Source organism: Panthera pardus, unplaced genomic scaffold (genome assembly GCF_024362965.1).
Source record: "Panthera pardus isolate Hobbes unplaced genomic scaffold, ASM2436296v1 HiC_scaffold_13, whole genome shotgun sequence".
NCBI classification, from domain to species: domain Eukaryota; kingdom Metazoa; phylum Chordata; class Mammalia; order Carnivora; family Felidae; genus Panthera; species Panthera pardus.
The window spans coordinates 36,761,596-36,782,164 of NW_026526688.1; positions in this window are offsets into that span (position 1 = coordinate 36,761,596).

Genomic DNA, 20,569 nt, shown 5'->3' on the forward strand with positions numbered 1-20,569 from the left:
GCCAAAATAACAACTCTGACCTCCCCAAGCAACGTGGGGCCTTTGTTTCCCTTGCCTCTTCTCTTTTTCTACTCTTTGTTATTTTATTTATTTATTTATTAATGGTTTTATTTATTTTTGAGACAGAGAGACAGAGCATGAGCAGGGAGGGGCAGAGAGAGGGGGAGACACAGAATCTGAAGCAGGCTCCAGGCTCTGAGCTGTTAGCACAAAGGCCGACGTGGGGCTCGAACGCATGGACTGTGAGATCATGACCTGAGCTGAAGTCAGACGCCCAACCAACTGAACCAGGTGCCCTGGCTCTTTGTTATTTTAATCTCAATTTGTATTTTCTCATCAATTTTATAACCACACTGAAAGCAAATTATTTAGACCCATTTCTACTTAGTTTTGATGTCCATCGCCGAGTTCTGAGTATTCCCTCCACCCTTGCAACTCTGCTATTATTGATTCCAGTGATCTGGAGAAGGTTTTAAATAAATGTTTTTTTTGGGGGGGAGGTAAGGAGAATTCAAGTGTATTTTCTAAACTTAGAATATTAAAGACTGATCTCTTTGTATGTAAAGTAATTGGATCACATCCTTTTTCCCCTATAGATTTTGTTTCTTTCTGCTTAGAGATTGTTACCAAGTCTGTCCTTTAAATGCTAAATGATTTTCTACAGTAGTGAATCAAGCATGGAATATAATTTAGTTATGTTTCTTCATGCAGTTTCTAATTATTTTGTATAAAATTGGCAAAACCCTCCTACATTTTCATTTCAAACATGAAAAAGGTATTTTCTACAATTTTCTTCTGTTTCATACAGTGAATCTACTTCATAAGAAGGATTCTTCTCTGCAGCTTCACATTTTGTTGTCCTTGCTGTAGAATGTTTTTGAAGTTTTCGTACTCACTCGGTAATTCACTTAGCAAGTATATGCTGAGCATTACATGCCAGACACTGTTCTAGATGTTAGGGGTACATTAGCTAATAAAACAGACAAAGACAAAGACTTCATGGAGCTTATGTTCTAGTATCAGGAGACTGACATTAAACAAAATTAAATAAAGTATAGAGTACATTAAATAGTGATGTATGTTAGGGAAAAAATAAAGCAGAAAACAGCAATGGGGAGTGTGGGATGGTGTTGAAATTTTAGATAAAATGACCAGAGAAGCAGGTGAGATTTGAATAAAGATGTGAAGGAAGTGACAGAAGGAATCATTGGCTATTCAGGGAAAGAGGACTGAAAGAAAGGCCACGATATCTAATGCAAAAGCCCTGAGGCAGGAACTTGCTGGCAAATACTAAGATCAGCAAGGATGCCAATGAAGTTGGAGCAGAGACAATAAGTGAGAGGGTGGTAGAAATTGAGGTTAGTGATATAACAGGGGAAGATCATGTAGGGGCTTGAATTTCACAGAAGTATACACAAATATCATGTCTTATCTCTGCTCTAACTCTGAGCATGATGGACCAGGACTGGAAGAACTGGAGTAGGGATACTACCTAATGTTTTGATAGTTTTTTCTGGCTGGTGTGTTGAGAATAGAACATGGTGGAGAAGGGGAGAAGCTGTGGAACCACATAGGAACCTGTTGCAATAGTCTGGGAAACATTATAGCTGAAAACTATAGAAAGCTTATGAAGGAAATTGAAGAAGATACAAAGAAATGGGAAAAACATTCTGTGCTCATGGATTGGAAGAATAAATATTGTTAAAATGTCAATACTACCCAAAGCTATCTACACATTCAATGCAATCCCAATCAAAATTGCACCAGCATTCTTCTTGAAGCTAGAACAAGCAATCCTAAAATTTGTATGGAACCACAAAAGACCCCAAATAGCCAAAGTAATATTGAAGAAGACCAAAGCGGAAGGCATCTCAATGCCAGACTATAGCCTCTACTACAAAGCTGTAATCATCAAGACAGCATGGAATTGGCACAAAAACTGACACATAGACCAATGGAATAGAATTGGACCCACAAATGTATGGCCAACTAATCTTTGACAAAGCAGGAAAGAATATCCAATGGAAAAAAGACAGTGTTTTTAACAACTGGTGTTGGGAGAACTGGACAGCAACATGCAGAAGAATGAAACTAGACCACTTTCTTATGCCATTCACAAAAATAAACTCAAAATGGATAAAGGACCTGAATGTGAGACAGGAAACCCTATGTGAGACATCAAAACCCTAGAAGAGACAGCAGGAAAAACCTCTCTGACCTCAGCCGCAGCAATTTCTTACTTGACACATCTCCAAAGGCAAAGGAAATTAAAAGCAAAAATGAACTATTGGGACCTCATGAAGATAAAAAGCTTCTGCACTGCAAAGGAAACAATCAACAAAACTAAAAGGCAACCAACGGAATGGGAAAAGATATTTGCAAATGACATAACAGACAAAGGGCTAGTATCCAAAATGTATAAAGAACTCACCAAACTCCACACCCAAAAAACAAATAATCCAGTGAAGAAATGGGCAGAAAACATGAATAGACACTTCTGTAAAGAAGACATCCAGATGGCCAACAGGCACATGAAAAGATGCTCAATGTCACTCCTCATCAGGGAAGTACAAATCAAAACCACACTGAGATACCACCTCATGCCAGTCAGAGTTGCTAAAATGAACAAATCAGGAGACTATAGATGCTGAAGAGGATGTGGAGAAACGGAACCCTCTTGCACTGTTGGTGGGAATGCAAACTGGTGCAGCCACTCTGGGAAAGTGTGGAGGTTCCTCAAAAAATTAAAAATAGACCTACCCTATGACCCAGCAATAGCACTGCTAGGAATTTACCCAAGGGATACAGGAGTGCTGATGCATAGGGGCACTTGGACCCCAATGTTTATAGCAGCACTTTCAACAATAGCCAAATTATGGAAAGAGCCTAAATGTCCATCAACTGATGAATGGATAAAGAAATTGTGGGTTATATACACAATGGAATACTACATGGCAATGAGAAAGAATGAAATATGGCCTTTTGTAGCAACATGGATGGAACTGGAGAGTGTTATGCTAAGTGAAATAAGTCATGCAGAGAAAGACAGATACCATATGTTTTCACTCTTATGTGGATCCTGAGAAACTTAACAGAAGACCATGGGGGAGGGGAAGGGAAAAAAAAGTTAGAAAGGGAGAGAGCCAAACCATAAGAGAGTCTTAAGAACTGGGAATAAACTGAGGGTTGATGGGGGGTAGGAGGAAGGGGAGTGTGGGTGAAGGGCATTGAGGAGGACACCTTTTGGGATGAGCACTGGGTGTTGTATGGAAACCAATTTGACAATAAATTTCATATAAAAAAAAGAATAGAGCATGGTGGAGAAGGGCAGAAGCTGAGGACCCACATAGGGACCTGTTGTAATAGTCTGGGAAACATACAGTGGCTTGGGCAGAAGGATAGCAGGAGAAGTTGTGAGGACTGATCAGATTTCAGAAGTGTTTTGAAGGCAGAAGGTGTTTGTTGATAGGTTGAATATGGTGTGTGAGATAAAGAAAGGGTTAAGACTGACTCCAGGTTTTTTGGACTGAGCCATTGAAAGGATGGAGTGGCCAGGAATGGAAGTGGGGACAGCAGAGTTGGTAAGCAAGAGTCTGGAGCTTATTTATTTATTTATTTATAGCAAATGTCGGGGGGCAGAGAAAGGGAGAGAAAAATCCCAAGCAGGCCCCACACTGACAGGCCCCACACTGACAGTGACAGCCTGATGCGGGACTCCAAGCCATGAACTGTGTGATTGTGACCTGAGTGAAACCAAGAATTGGATGCTTAGTGGACTGAGCCACCCAGGCACCACTAGGGCTCCATTTTAGAATCTCAGATGCCAATTTTATCCCCGGGGCTGGAGTGGGTGATGGATAGGCCGGTAGGTGCTTCCAGAGGTCGAGGGCAAGGCTTAGACTGAGATGGACATTTGTGAGCCACCAATTTACAGATGGTTTTTAAAGCCATGATACTGAATGAGATCAGGTAGAGACTGAGGACAAGGCATTTCAGGGCTTACAGGACAGGGGGTGACAAAGTGGAGGGGTCTGAGAAAGAGTGGCAGAAAGATAAGAGGAAAACCAAGCAGTCCTGGTGTTAAAGACACGAAGAAAAAGAGAACTGACAGGAGAGACTGATCAGCTGCACCAAGTGCTGCTGATGCGTCCAGTAAGTGAGAACTGAGAATTTACCACTGGATTTGGCAACAGAGAGGTCGTTGGTATTTTAGATAAGTGCAGTTACTGAGGGGTAATGGGACCAAAAGCCTGACTGGAATGGGTTCCAGAGAGAACTGGAGGAAATGTCAGACACAGGTCAGCCCACGTTTTTTAAGGGCTTTTACTCTCAAAGGGAAAAGACAAAAGGGGTGGTACCTTCAGCAGAAGTGAGGTCAGGAGAGGAGAGTGGAAGAAATGACAGTGTACTTCTATTGCTGTGTGACAAATTACCACAAACTTAGCAACTTATACACATGCATACATCACGTGACGGTTTCCGGTTTCCACAGATCAGCCATGCAACCACGTGCAGCAGAGTGACTCCAGCTCAGCGCTCTTCACAGCTGCCATCATGGGTCTGTGCCTTTTGGGAGCTGCGATCCCCTTCCAAAATCACATAGTGGTTGGCCGAATTGAGTTCCTTGCAGTTGTCATATTGAGGTCTCTGTTTCCTTGCTAGCTGTCAGCTGGAGCCCCCTAGCTCTCATGTACCACTTGTGGTTTTTGCCACGTGGCCCTCTCACAGGTCCCTCTCACAAGGTGATGGCTCACTTCAAGGCCAGCAAGGGAACCTCTCAGCTCAGTGAAGGCCTAAGCCCTTTATAAACGGCTCCCTCTGTTTAGGTGAAACCCACTCAGAATAACCTCCTTTTGATGGATTCAAAGTCAGCAGGAGTAGAGAACTTAAATCACATCTGCAAGATCTTTTCACCATTGCCAGATGAGATGATATAATACAGTGATATGTATCCTATCACCTTTGACATATTCTACTGGCTGGAATCAAGTCACAGATCCTGCCTACAGTCCAGGGGCAGGTTTACACAAGAAAGCAACTCACTGGGAGTCACCCTAGGGTGTGTATAACATATATATCTATAGGAACAATGCCATAGAGAGGAAAAGCTTTGATGGTGTAGGAGAGAAAGGGGGCAGATACTGGAGCATTGTCCTCATGTCAGTGAGAAGGGATGGGACTCAGTGCTAAACAGTCCACCTACAGAGGGCAGGGAGGGAGCTGGGTAACTGGGTGCCTGCAGTTGTGTATGTGACATGGTGGAGTTTCTGGAAGGCCTCTCTTCTTGCTACTTCAGGGTTCTTAGTGAGATAAAGAGCAAGGGTATCAGCTGAGTGTGAGGATGCAGACGGTGGTGTTGGAGGTTTATTTGAACATATGCTCGTATTTTTTGTCATATGGCTAATGCATATTTATATATTTATTATAATATATTTATATCATCACTTTAATTTGTTCTGCACTCTCATCTTTATGGAGAGGGAGAGAGAACCATTAGAGTCAGTGCTGAGGATCGTTGGGGATGAACGGGTAGCTGAGAGCTCGATCCTAGGGTGGCCAGATGCTAGACTGGAACATTTCAGGTGAGGTCTAGATGGTACGCTCAGATCTGGACCAAAAGGAAGATTGCAACCCCAAGCAAAATGCACACTGAAAAGAGGCTAGTGGTTTAGAATTGAGCAGAGGTGGGGCTGGCAGTCTAATCACTGTGGATGGTGGCATTCATGCGTTGAGGGCACATTTAGCAAGTGATTCAGACTATAGAGCCACAAGGCTAATGGACATTGAATATTCAATATTTTCATTTATGGCTCATAAATGCAGGGCTTGTCCTGACTTATAAACTACATGTAACACCTGTATCACGATGCATTTTTCCCCACAAAATTTCCCAGGTAATTAGTTTTATGGAGTTTTGCCATTTGGCACCTCTCCTCCCCCTTTCCAAGCACTCCTGGGGATATCTGAACTATGGAGGAAAAAATCTTACCACATAGCTATATTTAGAAGTTAAATTAACAGAAAACGCCCCATAGTAGGAATATTCAGCATTACATAGACACAAATTTCAGGCCATCCTGAAGCTTATAAATCCATTCATCTTACCCTCAGCCATGGATATTTTCCTTATCTCCAGGATGGTACTACATTAAGACCTCGGGAGAGGCTTGCTCCCCTAGCTAGGCTATTCACCTTTCTAGCTCTTTCAGAATTCCATGCATCCACTGATTTTCATTCATCCTGTCTCTAAATTCCTTCTGGATGCATCCCTACCAGACCCCAACCTTTGAGGTGTCAGGAGAACCCTCTGGGAAGGACCCTCTCTTCTCTCTGCAGAACTTGACCTGGCCTCCCATGCGGTCTTCACTTTCCACCCTGACTCATGGATTATTCAGTTCATGGGTCTGTAGTCTGGTTAGTTCATGGGTCTGTGCTGGGACCTGGTGCATCATGGTACTTATTATTTTGGTGAAGGAGTAGTCAACTCATTTTTCTGTGGCTGCTGTTTTGTTCCTTTCTTTCTACATATCTTCCTGTTACTCTCAAAGTTACTTTGGATCCTCTAGGGACCTCATAGCTGGAAAGTCCTTGTGACACTGTGAGCGAATAAGAGGGCTCTTGTAGACTGGCCATTCCCAACAACAGCCTGTGTGACACTGTCTACACACTGCTGGCAGGCTGCACAGATCTGACAATGGTTCCCAGTGAGAATTTGTAGTTCCACCCAACCTCCTGGGTCTGAGATGAGCTCTAAAGTATCAGGGTAAAGTTTCCTTGAAGGAAAACTTACCTTATTTATTCAGCTGAGCACTGCTTGAGTGATTCTACTGGATTTGCAAAGACTAGTAGGCCTTTCTCACCTTGGGATTGTAGAACCTTTGGTAATTTGATCAGTTCCCTGGCTGTCAAAGGAGAAGGTGGTTTGGGTTGCATAAGGAGATCCAGGGTCCACAGGGAGGGAAAAGGATGGAAACTCCTAAGGGGAAGTGGACCTAGAGAGAACTGCTGGATGTGTTATAGGGTCTAGGAAGGGTACACATGGCTTGAAATGAAACAAAATTAAGGAAAAATGTGCAGAGACTGGGGACCAAGGATCGAAGGAAGGATGTTTTGACACAGCGTGTGGTTGATGGTGGAAGTCCCTCTAGACCCTACTTTTCCACAAAGTGATTGATTTATTCAACAAATGCTGATTGAATATTTACTGAATACACAAGGCACTGTGCTGGGCATTGATGGATCCACGTTGATGGGTAAAGCCTGTATGTCACTCTTCTTGGAGTGTTTAAAACATGCCTGTGTTCACAGAAGCACTGTTGAGAGTGAGGGCAAGGCTGTGGTCTTGGCCTGGAGACTCTCCCCTCTGTTGTGGTGGAGCCTGGATCTTGGTTGCACTGTGAACATGCACCTTTGGCCTTGTGTTGCATTAGTCTACAATAGCAGCACCCTGTGGCAGCTGGAGGTGGTAACAGCAGTGGATCAAGGAGCCTTTCCAGTGCTCTTTCATTAGGGAGGAAGGAGAGGCCCAGGGAACAGTGTGGGCAAAGGCCTTGCCTTAAGGGAACTGGAGGGAAGTGACCATAGTCAGTGAGTGAGGACAAGGCATTAGATGTGGGTCTCTTTCCTAAGGGCATTAATAAGAGCCGAGTCTGAACAGATCAGTCAGGCTATGGGGCAGGCAGTGTATTGGAATGGTGTAAGGATGGGTGTGGGGGAACATTAAGGAGGGGCTACGTGGTGCCTCAGGTCAATGATCTCTGCATTGTTAGATTTTGCACTCCAGCAAGAAGAAGAAATTGAGCAGATGCCCCCCAAATAGGTATCTGTTCATTCATTTCTAAAAAGTAAACTAAACATCATGTGCTTATAAATATATGCATATATAATAGAAACTAATATTTCTATAAAGATTAAATAATACTTAAAATATTTTTATTTTATTTCATTTATAAATGGTTCAAACATATGATTGAATACGCTTCATAGTGTTTGTTGAATCTTAGTATATCATTTTGCAATACAGAAATTCCATTTTTAAGTACAGTTTCTTTCAATATTCACTTTATTGTCTGTTACTGGAATTTTCATTTTGTAACAATATGTGGATCCAAATGCAACAAAGACATCACTGGCTGCTTTATTAAAATATGATATTCATTATTTTAGTCCCATCCACAAAATATATGAAGGTTTTTGTTGAGATTTGGCTAATAAATTTCAATTTTCTTGATGTCAAGTCAATTGTTTTTTAAAATAAATAAAAAAGTGTTGCATTTTTGTAATTTAACAAGTGGATTTAAAAACTAAATACTTAATTTTAAAGATTAGATAGGCTAGAATAGTCCATTTTCAATTTTTTATTATTTTTATTAATTTTTATTTTAGAGAAAAAATGCAAGTGGGGAAGTGCAAAGAGGGAGAGAGAGACAGAGAGAGGGAGAGAGGGAGAGGGAAATAAAGAATCTTAAGAGACTCCATGCTTAGCCCTCAGTGCAGAGCCAGACGTGGGGCTCAATCCCACAACCCTGAGATCATGACCTGAACTGAAATCAAGAGTCAGATGCTCAATGGACTGAACCACCCAGGCACCCTTCATTTTCAGGTTTTTAAAGTGTGTCTAGATGAAAATTTTTAGAAATAAACTACATGTTTTTGGCAATAAAATCATGTAATATTATTAACATTTTCAAATACCATTTCAAGACACTCTCTCCGTAGCACAAATTTATTTGAAAATAATTTGTCTCACTCATTCCTAAAACATTAAACTTTGAATGAGGTTTACTTCAGTGTGTTTATATTTTAAAACTATCTGCCAGGAAGCATATTATTAATAGCCATATGCCATCACAGAAGATCAGCAAATTGGAAGAACAAACCTTTTTGTAACAACAACAAAAATGAGTCATTACTAAGTTAAATGATCCTATGCACTTAGGCAGGTGGTAAAAAGGGTCACTTTCCATCCTGTTAAAAAGGGTCAAGAAGATTCTAGTATCAACTAAGAAAATACCATGGTGAACTGAGCACACCAAGTCCACAGCATGTCAGGAGGGTGAGAACAAGGCATTGCCCTTTCTGCAGAGTCATATACCCCTGGTTCCCTCAGGACATTTTGAATTCTAAGGTGACTCACAGTGCTGGTTTGGGACACCTCCAAAGGTGGTGAGATAGAATCATAGCTTAGGTGACAGCTTAGGAGATGGGGCAAAGTGCTGTTTGTGGGTAACATTGACCTAACTTGCTGACAAGTAGGTTCTGGGGTATGGGGGAAATGTGGATGTCAAGAATGATTCTCCTGTTTTGGTTTGTAAAATTTGCAGGGTAGGGGTGCCATTCCCTGAAAGAGGGGGTACAAGAAGAAGATCCAGTTTGCAGAGTAGGTCCTACATGCAGGTTTGGCTTATTTAATGTCACCTGCCTCTCAACTGCTCAGGTGGGGATGTCTTTTAAGGTTCCCAGACCCAATTTCAACATGGGGGAGGAGACCCCTCCCTCCCACCACACCAAGAAATTTTTGGACACCAGAAGGGTGTCTGAGAATTCAACTCAACTCTGACACTGCTATCTACCTGGAGATAGCATCAGATGCTACAGGTTAAGGGTTCAATTCCACAGTACTCCCCTCCTCCCCACCTCAGATGCCAGGCATAAGCCCCAGGCAGTTACCTATGCTTCTGACCAGCTGGCTACAGATTGGAGGTTCCAAAGACCTCATCTTTAGGTTCGATTAATTTACCAGAGCAGTTCACAGAACTCAGGGAAATGCATTTACCAGTTCATTAAAAGAAACGATAAAGGATATGAATCAACAGCCAGATGAAGAGAACAGGGATAGATATGGGGAAGGGGTGAGGAGCTTCTGTACCTTCTCCAAGTGGGCCACTCCCCTACATATTTGTGTGTTCATCAACCTGGAACCCTGTCCTTTTGGGTTTTCATGGAGGCTTCATTACGGGGGCATGATTGATTAGATCACTGGCCAGTGGTGATTGATTCAACCTTCAGCCCCTTTCCCCTAAACTCCAGGTGGGGCTGAAAGTTCCAAGCCTCTAATCACACGATTGGTCCTCCTGGCAACCAGTCCCCACCCCTACATGGGGCTCAAAAGCCACCTTCAGTAATAACAAGACACCCATTTCACCTTTATGGCTCTGAAATATTTTCAGGAAATATGGATAAAGACCAAATATATATAAGAAATATATTTTTGGCATTCAGATAAATTATTATATCACAGGATGTCAAGAAGACCATTGCATAATGCAGTCTGGTCTGTTGGAGAGGCCTAGCATCCAGGCCTGAGCTTGAGGTCTGTAGAGCAGACCCTCCAGTGGAGTGAGCCTTCTCTGGTTCTTGCTTCTCCCTGGATGGCTTACTCTTCCTAGATATTTTTCAGCCTTAGAGAGACAAAATACAGAAGAGAGAGACAAAGGAAGCTCAGTCCTCACAGTTATAACATAGAACTTGGCTGACCTTGTTCTCTGCCTAGAGATTCCTTTTGTGAACTTCACAGTGAGGGGTGACCTTCATAGAGCATGATTAGTTTCTCAGGTCCTGGGATTCTAACATCTATCTGCAGAAGATGATCAATATGTCCATTTTTATCCTTTTATCTCCATATATACCTATGCCTCTGTTTGTACCTCTGCCTATGTCTGATTTATCCTCTTAGGGTTGACTTGTATTTTGGACAGGTCATGCCATTTCTCAGTTTTGTGTTTGCATGCACATGTGTGCGTGTGTGTGTGTGTGTGTGTGTGTGTGTGTGCAGCATTGCAGTGTAGCTACGGGACTAGGATTGCAAATGCTGGAGTCATCAGCTGAATTGGTACTGGGCCCCTCTTCTTCCTCCATCTGTTTTCCTCTTTAATTTCCTAACTTCTCTGTGCCTTGGTTTCCTCATGGGCAAAATGGTAAAAATGCCATATCTCCTACAGGAATGTTTGTATATGCAAAATATTAGCATCATGCTTGAGGTAAAATAACCACTCATTAAATATGTATGTGTCCATCCACTCCAGGGATACAAAATGTAAATACACAATCCTATTCTTGATAGTCTATCCTTCAAGGGCCTGTTTCCCATGGGCCTCCATGCCCTGACCCACTCAGGATCTATCTCTGTAATGAAGTGTTTTTATACCCTTATCTGCAAGAATGTAGTTTTTCATTCAAGGACATTTGGGGTAAAATTTCCATTGCTATTGTCTCACATTCCTGGAGAAAGTTTTCCTCCACTGATTTGTCCTTTCATTAACCACTTATTCCTCTTTTTATTCATCTGACTCCCACCATGAGCCAGATATTGCATTTGGTGGAGGCTGGCAAGGAGCTCATGGTCTCATGGGACCTGTGGACTTGTTCAAACTGACTTCTGTTCAAGGCACAAGGCAGAGAATGTCCTGGGGACATGGCTTCTGGAAGTGGACAGAGGCCCCACCCTTGGACTGTCACTCACCTAGCTGAAATTCTCCTTCTTCCAGGAAGGTGTGGGGAACCTGAGTGCCAGTTGGGAAATCAAAAAGTGATTGGAAATATGGGATACTTCTGTGGGAACCAGAGAGGGGACAGAGGAGGCTGAGGTAACAATCTATTTGAATCCTATTTTCCCCTAATATAGAAATCTCTCTACCCTAGATTTGGACAAGACTCCCATTTGATTCTTTTGTAAGGGTAGAGGTTGAGTTTTTATGGACTGGGCACTGCTTGTCCCTCCGGGGTCATTTCTATTCACATCCTATCCAGCTTTTATCCCACCAGTGGAGATTTACCTACAATTCTCAAATGTCTCAAGTTTGCTGGCTTTGTTCTCTTTTCTGGACTAGTCAGCAGCCTCTCCCTCACCCAGGCAGCTCTAGTGTTTCCTGCCTGGTCTGCCCATCTTGCTCTGGCCAGTGCTTCTCCTCCAGTTTCCCATAGCACCAGGAATAAGACTTTATCACAACACTTACAAGCTTGGGTTGAAGTATTGATTTCCCTGTCTGTCTTCTAGAAAAGACGCAGAGCTTCCCCAAGGAAAATAACCTGCCTTATTCTTGAAGCCCCTGAATAAAGGTTAGAATGAATGAAGCCACTGTGCTGGATACCAGGCTGGCTTCTGTTCTGTTGATACTGAGGAGCATGACAGGTTTTGAGTGGGGCAGTGTGGCATCAGAAGATGGGCAGGGGGACATCTCTGCCATGGCATGCCCAGAGCTTACCATTAGGCAGATGTGCTATGGGATCAAACTTAAGGAGGTGAACCATTATCTCCTTCCTTCCAGCCCTCTCTTGTCTTCTGGTGGTAAACATAGATGGATAGTGTTTGCTCCCGGACACAGGCAGTCCCCTTGACCTTCCCCTACACTTGTTCCTGACTCTCTATCATAGCTGCATTAAGTCGTCTCGCTGTCTTCAGCTCGGCTCGATTGACTAAAGCTTTCACAGGCAATTGCTTTTATCTAAAATTTGAAGAACCCACTTTGGTAACAATTTTTATTCCAGCTGTGCATTTTCAAAGCTATTAACTGTACTTTGTCCTCAAAACGAGGCTGAGCCCTTAGTTGGGGGTCAAATGCTTTTGGGGAGAGGCCAGCTCTGGGAGGGCTCCTGTCCAAGCACAGGGTGCAGTAGGCACATGCTCCCAGCCCCAGTCCTGGCCCATCCAAGCCATGGCCTTCTTGGGGTGGGAGTTTTCCCAGCTCTCTAGAGCTGCAAGGCCCTTCAGGGTCTGGGCTTCTGTCAAATGCCAGAGTATAGCTCTGATCCTTGATGATGTCCAAATTTCTAGCCTCCATCCTAGATAGCTTTCAGATCAGCTGTGTTTATAAGTGGCTGGTGTGCCTGGGAAGGATGGAAAACTATGAGATCAATATATAAAGAACAAATATTGGGAGGAGCATACAGAGCATGACACAAGTAGGTCCATTTACAGTGCACTGCATTTTTGGGCCTGCTTCTCCACGCCTCCCTATATCCACATTCTTTGTCACGTAACTCAGACACCATCCCATTCCCACTAGTTGTGTGGTGGATTTACCACCTCTTGACCTTTGGCTAATTTTATCATTTGCTTTGGCCAGAGGAATATGGGTAGAAGTGCCAGGGTGCCAGTTCTGAGTCTACCCCTTCGAACTGTATGTTTCTGCCGGCTTATTCTCACCACAGGAAGTGCTTCCCTTATGTGCTGCACTGGCTCAGTCAGAGTCCTAGAACATACAGGAGTAGAGCAGACTTGAGTCTACACCACAGAAAGTTCAGCCAGATCCACACCCTAAAGTAGAGATGCCCAGTGTATCTCAGCCAGTTCATAGATGTCTGAGGAAAAAAAAAGGTTATTGCAATGAGTTTGGGAGTGGTTTGTTATGAGGCAGTAACTAGCTGATACAATGTCTCACTGTGATTTTGAAATGGGTAAAGTGTATTGTTCTTATTGTTGCAGATTTTTTTTCCAAATTCCCTTATATGTGTGAAAACATATCTTTCCTGTAATAATAATGAAAATTATATTAAAACAACACTGCTTTTTACTTGCAATGTGCCAAGTTCTGTTAGAGGTACTTACATGTATTGCTCCATTTAATCCTTACAACAAACCCAGTGAGTAAGGGATTATCAATCCCATTTTATAGATGAAGAAACTGAGGCCCAAAGGGGTTAAGTAATTTGCTTGAATTCACAGAGCTAAAAAGTGGTATAAGGATTCAAACCTAGGCAGTCTAGCTCTAGAGCCCGCATTCTCAGCAGACACTGTGACTTTAATGCTCTTCTCTCTTTTCGTTATCAGGGATCAAAAAAAGTGGGCTCAATTCTGTCATTTAACATGACTCCAAGGTAGCATCTTGACACATTTGGAAGAGCTTACTTTATAACCCTGAACTTTAGGAGTGGATTACAAGGGTTTTCTCCCACAAGGGCCATTTGAAGGGATCCTGAGTGAGTTGGAGTTTGGGGGTTGAATGGGGGCTTCTTCTCACTCCTGAAACATGCTGCCAAGGCCAAGGCTGACTTGACCTTCCAGTGTACTGAAGTCCTGACCAGGCCTGTCTTGGGGCCTATCTGGGCCACCCTGAGAGCACAGAACAGAACATGGGTATGCTTCTCTGTTGGGCCTTTGTGATGGCAAGGAATGAGGAAGGGGCATCTGAGCCCCAAAGAACTCTAGGCCATATTGGCTGTTTAGACTTGGGAGGATCAGATTAGAGTTAACTAGTGATTGTTTAAGTATTAGTAAAAATGGGTTGGTAACTGTGAAAAAATATATATAGATGCTATGTACTATGCTATGATTACGATTATGATTGCTAAGGTTTATAATTTGAGGACAGGATTGCCACTCTCTTCAACTCAGGCTCTACTTATCTTAGCTGATTCCCTGCACAGCTAAGGAAGTGCTAGAGGCTTATTTTCAACATCCTGTAAAGTTTACTTTTATTTCTTCCTCCCTTTCTTTTCCTTCCCTTCCCTTCCCTTCCCTTCCTTCATTTACTCTGCTAGTCCCTAAAATGGGCATTGTGGAGGGGGATGGGAAAAGCAGTGCGTGGCTGCTAACCCTGTCTCAGACTCAGCCCCCGTTCCCAGCCCCCCATTCCCCCATCACTTGCTAGCTGGTGCCACGGCTTGCATTTTTTTTCCTCTGTGGAGGACCAAATTCAATAATGCATCCAGTTTCCAAGTCAGAAACACAGGGCCCCTTTCCTGCCCGCCCACCAAACCTGAGTACCAGAAGCTGACTGGTAGCAGTATCCATGTCAAAATCAAACCCCAGCCTGGGAAAACAAAGGAATGCCGGAGAAGGACAAAAGGCATGTGACATGCTGAAGAAGATGAAGAATAAATTACCCAAGACATGAAAGAAGAGGAATTGCATACATTGTAACCTAACCTTGTATAAATAAGGCAGACGTGGCTGTTTTAATAGGTTCTGGAAGACTGAAGGGACCCAAAGGGAAAAAGTACTAGTAACAAATGAGATGCAGATTTTGGAAGAGAAACAGATAGTAGCTTATTCCTAGTGAAAGCTAGAAGATGGAGTGTTTTTTAATTAGGCTTAAATTGAAGAGGCCTCACCCAAGCTGAGTCTAGGGAAGCAGAGGGGCCATTTAAGCTCTGGCACCTGAGTAACAAGGCCCCAGATGTGAAGGGGTCTAGCTAAGTCCCCTAAGCCTCATGTGTAAGGAGAGAGCCCAAGGTCACTCATATTGTCTGCCTATAGCTGCCAAATCTGAGGAGCTGCTGGAAGTAGAGATGGGTGGGAGGGCTGGGGCGGGGAGAGCTGGAGTCTGGGCTGTAGGACATTATGAGAACACAAGAAGTGTGTGCATATTGGGTTTAGTTAGGCTCGAAGGGGCAGACTCTGCTGGTGGCTAGACTGAAGGCTAGACTCTAGGCAGGGGCAGCAACACATCGGTGGGACTAAAGGTCTTGCCTTTGAGCACATCCAGGTACCACTGTTGTAGTTTGCCCTGGGGGGAATAGCTGGAGAGCAATGACAAGATAAGCCTGGGATGTATGCAAGCTGATGGTTTATGCTGTTCATTTCAGAGCCAGGAAGTCTAGGCAAAATCGGCAGGATGAAATCGATCTCAGGACAGAGCATGACAGCAGCAAGTGTGGTGTAAATGGGAGGCAGGGAAGCTAGTGGGGGACCACTGAGCCCAGGGATGGGGAGGGCTCTGTGTACAACAGGAGAGAAGCATCACAGCATCATGGCCGAGGGCATGGACATGAGAAACAGGTTTGCTCGAGTTAGAATCCTGGCCCTGCGACCTGTGGCTATGTGATCTCATGCAAGTTACTTAAACTACTCTTGCCTCAGTTTCCCTATCTGTAAAATAAGCATTGGCATGAGAATTAAATCAATTAATGCTTACATTGCTTCAGATATTGTCTGGCATACAGTAAGCCTTACATAAATGTTTGTTAAGTAAAAGATAATAATAATATTTAAAAAGGAAAAAGAAGACACAAGAGCTCATCTGCTGCAAGATGGTGCAGAGGAAATGGAGACAATGAGGCATGTGATGCAGGGCCCGGTGAACTGGAGGAGGACTAGGGCCATCCCTAGAGAGCTGTCATATAAGCTACCGCTTCTGGGGCAGGACTGTGGAAAACCACCAGATGTCACAATGAGTCCTTGATTTAGTGGGGAAGCTGTGATGTTTTGAAGTGTTTTCCTTGTGCCAAATTTTGAGCAGAAAGCAGAGAATGAAATGTTGAGGCCATAGAGGCAAGGGATGTGGTGGCCCCTCTGTGACTGTATAGGTTCACAAGTAAGTCTTGGCCTGAGACCAACCAACCCACACACCCACAAACCAACTAGCCAGCCAGCCAGCCAACCAAGCAACCAACCAAGTATTTACAGGCACACCTAGCAGATACTCCAGGTTTGGATCCAGACCATCACAGTAATGTGAATATCACAATGAAGAAAGTCAAATGAATTCTTTGATTTCCCAGTGCGTGTAAAAGTGAAGTTTACACTACACTGTAGTTTCTTAAGCATGTAATTGCATTATGTATTTTAAAATGTACATACCTTTATTTAAAAAAAACCTGTATTGCTAAAAACTTTATTTATCTAAGCTATCTATCTATCTATCTATCATCTATCATCTATCTATCTATTTATTTTAAAATGTATTGGTAACCATCATCTGTGCTTCCAGTGAGTTGTAATCTTTTTGCTGGTGGAGGGTCTTATCCCGATGCTGGTGGCAGCTGACTGATCAGGGCAGTGGTTGCTGAAGGTCAAGGTGGCTGTGGCAGTTTCTGAAAATAAGATGACAGTGGAGTTTGCCATGTTGATTGAGTCTTCCGATTTCTCTGCAGCCCGTGATGCTGTTTGATAGCATTTTACTTACAGCAGAACTTCTTTCAAAATTGGAGTCAAGCCTCTCAAACCCTGCAGCTGCTCTATAGACTAAGTTTATGTCATGTTCTGACCCCTTTGTTGTCATTTCAAGTATTTTCACAGCATCTCCACCAGGAGTAGCTTCCATCTCAAGAAACCACGGTCTTTGCTCATCTGGAAGGAGCAACTCCTCATCCATTCAGATTTGATCATGAGATTGCAGCAATGCAAATATAATAATAATGAAAAACGTTGAAATACTGTGAGAATTACCAAAATGTGACACAGAGACACAAAGTGAGCAAATGATGCTGGAAAAATGGCGCCGGTAGATTTGCTTGATGCAGGGTTGCTGCCACAAACCTTTAATTTGTAAAACACGCAATTTCTGTGAAGTGCAATACAATGAGGTCTGGCTGTGTTTTAACAGCAAGCAAATGAAGATGCAAGCTTGGATTAAGAGACATGAGTCCAACTTGAATATGCATGTTTTCCCAGGGGCCACAGCTATATTCTCTGGAATCTGGAATCCCAACCTTGGAGCTTCTGTTTCCCAAGGCACACACCATTCCCCAGGGCAGAGCCTATCCTTCCTTCTCTCCTTGGCCTCTCTGTTTCTGCCTCCCCTGCCTATAACTGCTGTGCAGCACCAGGCGAGAACACAAGCACACAGCCACGAGGGAGTGCTGAGCATTGCCTCTCCTTTGTAATGACTTTCTCTTGATGCACTGCTGTTAGGAGTAGTTGTAAGACTGCAGGGAACCAGCCTTCGAAAGCGAAAGCTCCCGACAGTGGATTTTGTTTTCTGGGAGTAAATTAATTGAACAGCCCGTGTGAAGGGATGAGAAGAGAGAGGAAGTGAAAGGAAGAGGGGAACTGAGAGCTAGGCAGTCAAGAGAAAGAAGCCACTGCAGGGGTTATGCAGGAATTTGGGAAAATGTGTGAAACTTTCCAAGGATTATGATCAAGGTTAACAGTAATAGTAAAAGTAATTGCCACCCAAGGCCTTGGCTGTATCTGTGCTCATCACCATGTGGGCATTAAGCAGCTGTTGAGGGGCAGTTGGAAGCTCCCGCTAAGCCAGGCAGAGGACCGAGAATGAAGATGGAGCTCACCCCCACTGAGGCCTGCTGCCGGTGTGAACTCTCATGATGGCGCCGGCTGGCATTCCCCCTACAGATGCCCCCCGGGAGTGCTGGCACAGTAGTTCGCATGCATCCCACCATGCTGGCAGAGGTTGAAGGGGAGGAACTCCTCTGGAGCAGACATCCTCTGGGTAAGGGGCCAGTTTTCCCCCACCCCTGACACAGGTTCTGAGAGTATGGAAAGCATCCAGGCTTGGAGCCAGGACAAATGATGGAAATGTGGGTTTTAAATTATGAGCAGTGCCATTTCTGGAATTTGATTTGACATTTGTTCCTAACTTTTATCTTCATCCATGGGCTTGTGAACCTCTGTTAGCTTCAGGGGAGGAAGATTGGCTTCCCTGAATCCTAATGTGTCTTCATGGTGAAGAATCATCCAGAAATGCACACCCAGGTTGGTGGGAACATCAGGGACATTAGCAGACCTTCCACTATGGACAATAAGACTGAGGACAGGTATATAGTGTGTACAGTGGTATAAGAGATGCAGACTCTGACCTTGAAGATGGGGATTTCTTCCAGTTCCCTTCCTTAGGAATAGCTCTGATCTAGAGACAGGAAACCTGAGAGGCCCTCTTGAGTTTGCCGTCTACCATCTTGCTGATCTTGGAGAAGTCACCATACCTTTATGGGTCTTAAGTTTCCTCCTTCTAAAAGTGAAGGTTCAGTGATGGCTAGAGGTCCTGGGGATAGGCTTTGGGTCTCTGGACACCCTGTGTCATATGGAACATTCCGTGTATATGATTTTACATTTGTACATTTTTCTGTGGACAAAGGTCTATGTTTTGATCAGGACCTCAAGAGGAGGTCTTTGGAGTCCTTTTAGTGTCCACAGTTCAAGCATGGGCCTGTCCCAGACCATCTGTAGCCCCCTGTGCTGGGTTTTCATCCACCTCTTCTTCTTGTATTATTACCCTGATTTTTATGTTTTTGATATTTGTTGTTTTCTTTTTCTTGCTATCTGGACCAAATCTTGTCTAGCTTTTCAATGACTAGACTCTACTCTCCATATTTAGACATGGTCTCACATAGATTTTCATACCATTTGAGATGTTATAACACGCTGGGAAACACAGTATAAATGTCCAGATCTTTACATTTCCAGTCAATTCTCATACTGATGGGAGTAAACTCTTAGAAATTGGTTGTTGGGTCCCCTGACTCTTACTTTCTCTTTGGTTCTCATATGTTCTTTTCTTCTTCTAGATGAATATCTGGTCTCTTTAGGCACATGGAACATCAAATTTAGAAAGCTTATTTCAGAGAGGAAGCATTTTTTCAGACCTGCCACATCCTAGTTGTCCAAACTGTGAATATACTCTGGCTTTCTCCAGGTATTATTAATAACAATCCCTTTGTTTAGAGAACGTTTTTAATTTTTCAAGGCTCTTACTTGATTGCATGACAACCCTGTCAGGTAGTTATCAGATAAGATGGTACATATGAAATCACCTTGTCCTGGGACAGGTGCAGGGCAGGAAGTGAAAGAGCATCATTTTATAAGTGATGACTTGAAAGCCCAGAGCAATTAGATATGAGTTGGTGTGACATGCTAAGGTTAAGCTCAGGGACGTTGGAAAGAGGCAGATTGGGGGCTAAATACTACTACTTTTTGTTGATTAGCTGTATTAGATTGGGCCTAGTGCTCAAACTCTCTGAGTCTCTGTTTCCACATACATAAGTGAAATGGTGACATCAATTCTTATATCCTGGGAATGTCACAAGGGTTAAAGAGAATTCTGAACATGGAGCATATAGCACAATGCCTAGCACACTATGGCACACAGTAGTTGGTAGCCATTATTATTTGGGAAACGTTAACACAGAGATGCGCATGCACTCACCTTCATCATGGAATTTTTGCATCTGTCTTTTGACTGTACATTATTTGAAGATCCTAGGACAACAACAAAAACAACAACAAGTCAGATATGGAAGGTAAAGTAAAGATCTACTATCTTACTCCCAACTCAATTTATAAATGAAGGTTTTGTAGCTCAGAGTAGGAAAGTAGTTTTCCCCAAGACACACAGCTATTTAGAAGTATGAAAAATTTCCCTCTCACTGAGGGGTTTCCTAGATTTCAGGACTTTCAGAGCTAAAATGGGGACCATCCTGGGCAAACCAAAATAAACTGGTCACCCTAGGCAGTGATGAGGTAAGATCCTGGCTTCCTGACTTCCAGCTGGACCAGCATCCTTTTCACTTATAAAAACAAATGTTCTATACAGGTGGGTTTCTTCTCAGGCTTACTGTTTGGATTCTGAAAAAGCCCACCCACTGATACTGATACTGGTCCTCCATGCTATTATCATGCTTCAGAGAAGATGAGAGCACTCTGCCACATCCCTCACAGAGCTCAATGCCACACCTAAACCCTGGTCCCTTCTGAGCTCACAGTCATGGGTGAGCCTTGGGGCTGTGTTAAGGCTGGTCTGGAACCCAAGACCAGATCACAAGAGCTGGGTGGGTATGCACCTCTGAAGATAGCTGCAGCACCTCTGGGAGGGGATTCTCGGGGACCTGCATCTGGGCCACATGGAAGTGAGATAGAGTGAGAAATGTTTGTGGGAGCCTAGGCTGAGAGTAG